The sequence below is a fragment of the Myodes glareolus genome, chromosome 17 (assembly GCF_982192425.1).
Source record: "Myodes glareolus chromosome 17, mMyoGla1.1, whole genome shotgun sequence".
Taxonomy (NCBI): domain Eukaryota; kingdom Metazoa; phylum Chordata; class Mammalia; order Rodentia; family Cricetidae; genus Myodes; species Myodes glareolus.
In genome coordinates, this window is record NC_142042.1 from 59,725,110 (window position 1) to 59,736,162 (window position 11,053).

The following is an 11,053-nucleotide window of genomic DNA, read 5'->3' on the forward strand; positions in this document are numbered from 1 at the left end:
ACAATGCCCTTCAAGATGTTCTGATCCTCCATCTGTCCTCTGAGGACGTGGTTGGATCGTTGTTCTTGTGAGTTGTGGTGCCTGGGACAGCCCACACACAACGGTGAGGTGAAGTGGCAGACAGCACTTAGCTTTCCTAGAAGTGGATGTGCTGGCTCCTTGTGTAAACACCGCTGTGGAGCGACTCTCACTCATCCCAAACTTGGGTAGGGTTTAGAGAGCAGGTAAATGGTCTTCTGTTTATTCCTCTCCATGAATATAATGTTCCCGGTGACCAGGAAAGCCCATCAAGATGTATTTTAGACACCGATTCTCTCAGGAGAAACATTCTTTCAGGTGTTATTGTAAGTATTACTCAAACTAATACGTACAAAGCACTTAAAGTTCCCACACATAGTAGGTACTTAGTAAATACCAGTTTATGTAACTACAACCAACCAGTTATAAATTAAGACAATCTCTAAGTTTCCTGACACACCTAGATTGCTGAGGTTTTATGAAGCTTTAGCGTTTATAGTTACTTTAGGACTCTGAATTCTCTATTACTCAACCAAATACTTATTATAATACACCCTGATCCTGGGAAAGTAGACATAGCTTACATAAGAAAGAAAAACCTTCCTTATTCTTCCTTCATGACTGTGTTAACCAAATGACGAAAATGGTGCCGTCATCAGGTGAGTGTTACCAGCAGTAAGCTCATCAAGAAAAGAAGTGAGTTTGCTGGGATGTGGCCTGAAGTGTCTATCAAGAATGAATAGGAAGTGTCAGTTTCAATGTGGAGAGTGAGATTGGTAAATATAGGTAAAACATGATGCAAAAGAAGTAGACATTCATTGAAAATTTGAGCTAATAAATGATATAACGATAACAGAGACATATGAAGTGAGTTAAACGTAGCAACAAGGAATGGCTGTGCTGACTGCGTTATTAGGACCCCGACATCATCGAGCCTGTGACTAACTTCTTAAAGGGTGTGGCTCAGGGAGCTTGTGCTTTGGATCCCTGGGGTATTTGTCTAAAACGACAAGTCCGTGGTGTTGCCTCAAACCTGTGAGTTGAAGTCACTAGAGGTTGGGCACGGAAACCTGATATGAATAATCAGTCCAGCTGATGCCCACGTGTGCAGAAGGGCGAGCGCATAGGAGGGCAAAGGGTGGGGACTGCATGGAGGAACGTGGGGATGTCTCTCCTCTACTGCAGAGCCACACAGCTGACTCACGCTGCAAGTCACCCGCCTGGAAGCTGTGTACTTTGGAACTAGGGACTTTCCCCTTTTCTCTCTCTTCACTCTGGACCACAGCATGACAATACAAAGAACATGGGGTCTCCATAGCCGTTAGGCTGGAAAAACAAGTATTAAAGTACTATTACTAGACCATTCAGTGGACAAAGCGATGAGCTCATAATGGCATCTTCATTCTGATAGTTCATTCACTGTAGCGTGTCCCCCACCCATTATGCTTTCTTGTTGTCCCTCTCTCTTCCTGCTAAGACCTTTTCTACTTTCTTGTCATGCACATATATGTGACTATTCCACATATGGAAGGAAAATATCGTATTTGTCTGAATTTGGCTTCTTTTGCTAAAAATGATCTCCCATTCCACCCATTTTTCTGCAAATGAACTAATTCTTTTTTCTTTCTTGCTGAATAAAACTCCATTGTGTATATATACCACATTTTCTCTCTTTGCTCAGACACCCAGATCAATTCCTCATCCTGACTACTGTGAATAAACACATTACACACAGATGTGGCGGTCTCTGTTATAGGCTGACTTAGATTCCTTTGGGTATGTCCATAAGACTGGCATAACGATCCTATTGTAAATCTACTTTTAGTTGTTATTCATTAACAAATCTCCATACTGATTTCCTTCAAACAGCCATTAGATGTTTGAAATGCCTCAACAAGCTCACGTGGCCAGGATTTACCTAATGCCATAGATCCCAACAGGTAGAGACCATTGCCATGTATCTCAAAGCACCTTGCCTCCAGAGCAATTACCTGGCACTAGCTCCCAAATAGCTCCTTGGGCAGCACTTCTGACCCACAGAGGTTCACTTCCAGTGGTCAGATTTGTACCATGTGACTCCACCTTCCTAACTGACAGTAAGCTAGAATGAACCTTTCCCTCTTGAGTTGCTTTTAGCAGAGAATGCTATCCTAGAAACAGAGAATGCTATCCTAGAAACAGAGAATGCTATCCTATCAACAAAGGATTTTATCCTAGCTATAGAGAATGTTATCCTATCAGCAGAGAATTTCATCACAGCAACAAAGACACAAATCAAAATATTCTCAGAAAATCATTATCATACGTTTTCTGTATAAAATAGTGAGTTTTATGACATTTTCGCATATGCATTCAATGTATGGGGACATATTTTCCTCCTTCTCCCCCACCCCATTGTCCCTGACTCCTCCAAGTGGGACTCTGATAGGGGAGTTCAGCCAATCATATTCTGTGATTGCAGGGCATGTTGCCCTAAGGCAAAAGTTTACCTATAAACCTGGCGGGTAAAAGCCCCCACCCTCTCTCCCTCCCCTCGACCTGGCCTGGATCCAGCATTCCAGACGGGTGGGACTCTGTGTAAGTTTTTCCTTCTGTTTTATTAAAGCTGTATCTTTTGTAAGATAGTCTGGGTACTTTTCATTACCGATCGCCCTGCATCTTCAGGACTCCTTGCTACTTTTGTATGTTTTGTTTTGTCTTGAAGAATTGCTTTTATTTTAAGACAGATCTCACCATGTATATCAGGCTGGCCTTAAATATGGGATCCTCCTGCCTCAGCCTCCTGAGGGACCGTTCTCAGTCATGACTTAGAGTTCAGGCTGGATGAGGGTCTTCCTTTCCTGAGATTAACTGGGGAGCTGGGGTTCCCCGAAGAACTGGGATTTACCTAGTAAGAAGTCAGAGAGAGGCTGTTGGGTCAGCAATGATTTATGTCTGACATGCATCCTCCTATCCCTTTCTATGTGCACGCACATGTGCACACACATCATTCTCCAGTTATAGTGGAGTTTTTTCCCCAGTGGGCTTTTCCCATATCTTGTTTCTGACATCTGATGGTCTTTACAGGATTACTTCATGTGCTTTCTAGGCCTCACTTAAAATACCTCTTACTCTGGGAAGTTTTTTCTAACTCCCTCCCGAGTCAAGTACCCTAACTCATTGTCATGAGCTTCCTTTGTGTTTGTGTTTCTAAGCATTAATGTCCTGTCTTTAATTGATATTCCTCCTACGGCATCTTTCTCGAGGCATATGGCAGGAAGGCGGGATGCCATTGCTTTATCTTCCATTTGGTCACTGGAACAATATTAGGATCACCCTGGCAGGAAGTAAAAAAAGAATGTTAGGGGGGTAAATGAACAGTCTTCTCCAGCAGACCTTAGAATATATTGACTACAGTTTCCGTAAGTTGAGGTTATGTTTGAACACCTGAAAGACAAAAGAATTTCATATAGATGCCAAAAAGGACACGAAGGAGCCTTGCGGTCACAGAAGAAGACATTGCTTTATGATGAGCTCATTATAGAAGTTGGGAAGTTACCCAGATATCACTTTGTCCTGACCTGAATGTATAAGGCAGACCCAGCAAGTGTCCAGGCATGTGACAGGGTCTAATGTGGCTAAGCTTGTGCCGTCTGGACTGATGAGAACTCTTGGTCCTTCCTTCCTTCTGTGTGGGTTTTCATACCTATACCAAAGAAAGATCTGCTCTGAGCTCTGTCTAGCCTAACTTCCCCTTTCCTTTCTCATGGTTTTACTGCTCACCCCAAATCCTATTGGCTTACTGTTCTTGTGCTGTCAAGAGACACCATGATCTAGGCAATGTATAGAAGAAAGCATTTAATTAGGGCTTGCTTACAGTTTCAGATGGTGAGTCCATGGCCATCACGGAGTGGAGCAGGGTAGCGAGCAGACAGCCAGGCATTGGAGCAGTAGTTGAATGTTTACATTACATCTGATCTGAAAGTTGGAGGCAGAGAGAGAGAGAGAGAGAGAGAGAGAGAGAGAGAGAGAGAGAGAGAGAGAGAGAGAGGCTGGGCCTGGTGGGAACTTTTGAAACCTCAGAGACCACATGCAGTGACACACCTCCTCCAACAAGACCACACCTCCTATTCCTTCCTAAAAGAGTTCCACCGAGCAGGAACAAAGCCTTCCTCTGTGAACCTATGAAGGCCACCCTTATCCAAACTACCACACCCTACTTTGCTCTGTATGTATTATATAATAATTTGAATGTATACGAAGCAAGATGTTTTTGGTTAGATTCCAACCTGGAAAGGCAATAACAAAATGAGACAACAAGGGATCAAATAAGAAATATATAATATAGGAAAGAACAACACAGAGTTCTGAGTCAGCCTTAGCCTTTGCTGAGATTTGGGTATGCAATCCCCAGTCAGATGATGTTGAGCAGGGAGAACCTTCCAGAGACAGCTAGCAGAAAGCAATTACGTCATGGGGAATCCACTATATAAATAAATGCATTACCACGGTTTCTTGGGAGGGAGTTAGGTCTCTTGTTGTCCTGGATTGTTCTAATGTTGACCTCAGCTGCAGGACCCCATTCACCTTCTGCTTCTTTGCCGTGTTATGATGCAGCCAGAGGGCCCTCACCAGGGTACTGGCAGCATGTCATTCAGACTCAATAGCCCAAAGAATCACGGGCCAAATAACCCTAATTAGATATCTGCCCAGGCCATGGGTATTTTGTTATAGCAATACAAATCATATTAAACAGTCTTTTTCAGAGAAAAAGAAACATAGGCCATTGCTTTCTTAAACTTTCATTCCTGTTTCTGGCTTCATAATTGTTTCTCTCATGGCCCAAAGAGCCAGATAACCCTAAGTACAGGCTGTAAGGAGTCTTTCTTTGCCCTGCCAGCCAGTTCCCAAATAACAACACAGAGACTTGTTACTCTGAAAGCTTGGCCTTAGCTTAAGCTTGTCCCACTTTAGGCTTTATAACTTAACCCATTTACTTTAATTTTCATTACCTCATCTCTCAGTACTGTCCATGTTGCTTCCTTAGAGTCTGGCTGGCAAGTCTGCCTTCTTTTTTTCCCCCCAGAATCCTCTCTGTCCCTGGAAGGCCCACCTACCCTCTTCCCACCTAGTAGTTATTGACCATCTGGCTCTTTATCAAACCAATCAGTCACACAGTGAACAAATGTCTCACAACAAAAGCAACTGAAAGGAAAAGACTCCAGTGTTCTTCATCTAAAAACAAACAAATAGGCCAGGCATGGTGGTGTACACTTTTAATCTCAGCATTGGAAGGCAGAGGCAGGTGGATCCCTGTGAGTTCCAGCCAGGGCTATGTAGCGAGAACCTGTTGAAAACAAATGAACGGCCAAGGGGCTGCCAGGACAAGCCAGCCAGGAAAAGCTCTTGCAGTCCAAGACTAACGCCTTTAGATCAATCCTCAGAACCCATGACTCCTGAAAGTGGTCCTCTGACCTCTGCACACACACTACGGCAGGCACACTTTCGAACATAAGTTCCTGTGCTCACAAACCCTCTCCACACAACAATAATAAAATAAGATACAATCCCGACCTTCCTTGTTCCTTAAATAGCCGATCGTAAACATGCCTGCTTAAAATGATGCTAATGAAGATACCAAAGATACAAGATTCTAACAGGTCAATGCTCGGGTGTGGTCAGAACCTTCTCCCATGGCTTGCTGTCTGTGCTCAGATGCACCTCATTGGTGTCATGTGATTTCACAAAAGATTTTCTTCTAAACTCATCTTGACTTTTTATTTTACCATCATCCCTGGACTGTCTGTCTTACTGGGGTAAGGCATGGGTTTCAGACTCTCTTAATATATATAGATATAAAAAAAAGTTTGCCCATCTGCCGCAGCTTCCTCTGGTCACAGAGGAAGGCCTCCCTTCCCTGCCTGACTCTTAAAGACTAAATATAGAGTTTGTTCGGCTCCCCCTCAGGCTCACCTGCTGTTTCTTTTACTAATAAACAGCATACGGAGAAGCAGAACAATTAGCCTCGTTAGCTGTCACCGGCAGAGGCAGGAACCTCCGTGACTTCCTTCTTTGTAAAGGAGTACTGTTTTTTATCCTTTCCGAGTGAGCTCTTTCTCTTCCCAAACAGCTTCTCCTCACCAGGGAGCCTGGAGTTTATGAGAAAAGACTTCTCTCAAACTGCTGCTCCACAAGTCGGCGGTGGGGGTAGAGCTCTTCCCCTGAAAGGAGCCGTGCACGTATTATTTTGAATATAATATGTTTATTAGCTTCTTGAATATCATGCAATGTATTTTGCTCCCCCAACTCCTCTTCCATCCACCCTCACCTTCCTACCGCTACCAATTTGTGTTTTCTTTTTAAAATAACTATTGTGCTGTGCATATACTCCTGAGTTTGGGGCTGTGCACTGCAGCATGGTCCACATACCAGGAGCCGCACCCTTAAAGAAAACCGACTCCCCCTCCCCTAGAAGCAGCCAACTATCTGTTCTCAGCTCCTCGGTTACAGGTGAACGCTTCCCCACTCCACGTTAGAATGTTGACTGACTTACTCTTGTACAGGTCTTGGTACACATTTTCTTTTCTCTTTCTTTCTTTTTTTTTTTTTTAAATAAGTTTTATTTTTTATTTATTTTTTATATATACAGTGCTCTGTCTGCATGTATGCTGGAAGGCCAGAAGAGGGCACCAAGTCTCATTTTAGATGGGTGTGAGCCACCATGTGGTTGATGGGAATTAAACTCTGGATCTCTGGAAAAGCAGCCAGTGATCTTAACCACTGAGCCATCTCTCCAGCCCCACATTTTCTTATAAGACAAACTTTTTAGAAGTGCAAATTGAAACTTTGGGGGATACTTACCAAGAAAAACCATCAATAATTGCTAGCTACCACAGTCTCAAAGAAGAACGCCAGAAAGATGCACGCTGTATGTTGCAGCATTTATTTTGCTTTCTATTGTTAATTTTCCCACCCAACTCTAAGATGTCTAATACCAAAGGATGATGCGGAGCCAGCCAGTCCATCAGCTGGGGACAGAATGACCGGCCAGGAGGGCCTCTTTCTTACCACCATCCTAGAGGGAGCTCCCCCCCGAAATCTGCAGGGTACAAGAGACAGTCGGTGGAGGGCTGACACCATTGTGTGGGGCAGTTAGCAGTGAGTTTTAAGTGAGGGGCCCTTGCGTCAATTGCGGGCTGTGCACATGATTCATAGGTAGTGAATTCCAGAAAGAACATTGACTCATGGATTCAATATTCATCTCCATTTTCCAAATACAGTCTATACTTACAGTACAGAGTTCATTTATAGTCTGGGTATGTGCAGTTATCTTTGGCTGTTCTGAGCTAGTGCTAAATCACTCCCACCCCCATGCAATAGGTGGAATACTTAAGGGCAGACAGTAACACTGATGAGCCCTCTGTTCCCGAAACCCCTGTCTCATTTAGCATCTTGTGCTCTCATGGAGCAAATAAGAACGACTCCGCTGTGCAGATGAAGCTGAGGCCTGGAAGGCTGATAAGCATGGATGAAATTTATGCCCTGGCAATGCTGACGCATGCATGTGCAGCCCATATATGGAGGTTCTGTCGAACTTGTCTATATTGGGTTTTATGGTCTAAGTTTATGAAGATGACTGACAAGGTCTCTTCCTCAAGAGGGCACAGGATCTCATTATAGATGGGTGTGAGCCACCATGTGGTTGCTGGGAATTGAACTCGGGACCTTTGGAGGGGCTGGCAGAGCTCTTAACTAACCGCTGAGCCATCTCTCCAGCCCCAAGGTGAAATAATTGTCAGGACTTGAATATACCTGGGTTCTAAACCTTATTCTGTCCCACTCGGCAATTTCACAGCGCCTGCCTGGAGTTATTCAAGCGAGCTGGCTCCTATCGTAAATACGAGAATGGCTTTTAGGTCTTTCGGCTTTCCATCATTGGTGCAAAATACAAGAGACAATTAGGAAGTGAATAGGCTCGAGCTGCGGTTCTGGAGGTTTTCATCTGAGATGATGCATGGGCTCTCTTGCTTTGGGCCTCAGACAAGAAGGGCATAGGTGGTGGTCAAGTCTGGACAAGGAAGGCTGCTCACTTCATCATCCACAAAGCTAACAGAAGAGGGGGTGCGGCCAACGACCCAAGGAGCTCCATAGGCCCTGCCTCCTAAATGTTTCCTAGTTTCCCACCCAAGGGGCAAAAGCCCACAGCCCTTTGGGGGACTCTGAACTTCCAAATTAAAGCAGCTCTTTTTGTGCCCTGTCCCCCATGGCTCACAGCTGCACTCAAGCCTCTCCATATAGCTCACACTGGGAAAGATGGAGGAAAAGGCGAGGAGGGCGGGTTACTCTTGTTTACTGTGGCTTTAACTTCCTGTGGGTGGAGACCGTAGGTACGGCTCTTTTGTTCTTCATGGAAAACCTGGCCTTGAATTCTCATTTTGGAGTGAACAAGTGAGAGGAACATAATTACTGTGGTAGGTTGATAAAATATACCAGTGATGGAGCAGTACGAAAGTCCCTGCATCCTGAGTCCTCTTGGACCACATCTTCCTCAGGCCTTAAAGGGTGCCACAGACAAGCGAGTGCCCAGCGCATCAGGCTGAGTCATCTAGCAATGCAGTTCTGACTGGAATCAATTGAGTTATCTTGGGAGCGATCTTTAGGCAACCCCCCTCACCCCGAGCAGGTCCAGACATCCATATTCATTGCTTTTATCAGAAGAGCATCCATTCTGGAATGGCAGTTGCTGCCTTCTAAATAAATTGCCGTTCCACGGCAGCCGACTCCAACAGGCTGTTTTTCCTCACTCGGGTGAATCTGTTCTGACAACAGCGCATGCCAGTCATTTGCTCTTTTCCTTTCATGATCTGATTTTATGATTAATCTATTCATTATGTTTATTGCCTCTGTACCTTATTTGAGAGCTTCAATGCATATTTACAGGAGCAATAAAATGAGCCAGGCTCAGCCGTAATAGCATCCAGGTCTAACAGGTGGGCAAGGCAGAAACTGAACTCTTCTGACTGAAGTTAACCTGGGAGGTTGGACTGACCACACCAGCTAGCAAAAGATCCAGACCAAATAATGTCACCCAGCAATTGGTTAGCTTCAGTGTCTCTCTACTTAATTCAAATCCAAGAGTAAACTGTTCTTTTGAAAAAACAAAAAACGATTGAGATATAATTGTCTCTTTAAGGTGTGTGACCCTGTAACTTTTAATACTTTCGAAAGCTGTGTTGCTGTGACCTATGAGCCGCAGACCACCGTCAGAAGAAATTCAGAACTATTTGTAACCCAGGACCTGGCATCCTAGCAACCAGTTCCGAAATAAATGTCTCTCATCTCCCAGTATTATGGGTCTGGGGTGGTTCAGAGATTCACTAGTCTGACCATGAAAAAGAGGCTTTTATTCAGACACTAGCACCAGGTCCACACCCAGGACTGGGATTCTCAATGGCAGAGCCCAGCCATCTCAGTCACAGGCTTTGGAATGCAAAGAACACGAAGTTACATTCTGTGCAGTGCAAACAGAAGGTCATCGCCTGCAAAGCAAGCTTTTGTTTACAGAAGCAGAAACAGCAGTTGGTTTTTTTTTTTTTTTTTGACAGCTTGGGCAAGTATAAAAATTAACCCTTAGCAGCCCTGAACATTCAGAAGTCTAATTTTGTTCTCTATATAGTTTTCTTGAGCGCATAAACTTTAAACCTTTAAATACAAAGTTACTCATCATTAGTTGGTTTATTCTATTGGTTAAGTAGGCAAACTTCAGAAGACAAAAAAAAAAACACCTTCGAAAGAATTTTGCAGAATTAGAAGATATTCAAGAAACCAGTCATACTTGGCTGAATTGGACTTGAACTTGGGGATAATGTCTGTTGAAGATAATTGCATGGGAAGATAGTTAAATACGTTTCCATTTCCTCAGCGAGGAAGACCTGTTTCTTGAGGAATTGACCCTGTTTCTTTTTGGATGCTCTTTCCTTGGTATTCCCTTTCCATGTTGTATAACTGTTTCCTGCAAGAATGAAACTTTCCATCCTGCTGGGCGCTCTTTAACCAGGGAGGTAAACAACTCAGAATAGCTCCAGGAAGTTCCTGAAACTGGCCGGATTCACTGGGCCCTCCCTGCCAGAGTAAGCAATAAAGCTGCCGAGTGCGGCTTTCAGACGAGCCAAGCTGCAAAGAAGACTCTCTGAGACCAGACACGCTGCCTGGAAGAAGCAGAACCCAGCTGCACTGCCTGGAAGAGGTTTGGATTAACTGAGATACTTGGGAGGGACACCGTCTAGCCTGTTGAGCCGCCTTCAGACTGCATAGTGTGCTCCAGGTTCTCAGTTTTTGTGAGCTGTGTGGGCTCAGGTGATACAGCTGCCATTGAGTCATCTCTTCTCCTGTAAGTGACCCCTCACTCATACTCCATACTTACATGAGTAAGTGACCCCATTAAAACTCACTGGTTCACCAAGCTGGATTTTGGTGGGATCTGGACTTTGGTCTGTCATGGGCTCCCTGTCTGGGGTGAGTAGACATGTGTGTGGCATTTCCTCAGGAAAAGCTTTGTCACACACACACACACCATGAAACTTCTCACTTTTATATGCAAAGTCACTTTCTCTAATAAATGGTAAAATTGTATGAATACCAAAGAATTATGTATTTTTATTTGTGTGTGTGTGTGTGTGTGTGTGTGTGTGTGTGTGTGTGTGGAGGGGGGATATATGTGGGTGCCTGTTCAGAGGCCAGAATGGAGACTCGGATCCCCTGGAACTGGAGTTACAGTTTACAGGTGGCTATGAGCTGCGGGATGTGTGTGGCAACTGAACTCAGATCTTTTGAAAGAGAGGCAAACACTATTGATGGCCGAGCCATCTTTTGTTTCCTATTAACTCACTTTCTAATTTGCTGTCAGTGCTTTACATTCATGTGTGTAGAGCTGCACAGCGCCCTCACAGGTGCTTTCTGGAGAGTCCTGAGATGCCTTCGCTCATCCTTGAGCCTCTGCCCCCAATGCTGTCCTCCTAGGATGCCAAGAAAAAGATGTGCCCATGATGCAGAGAAG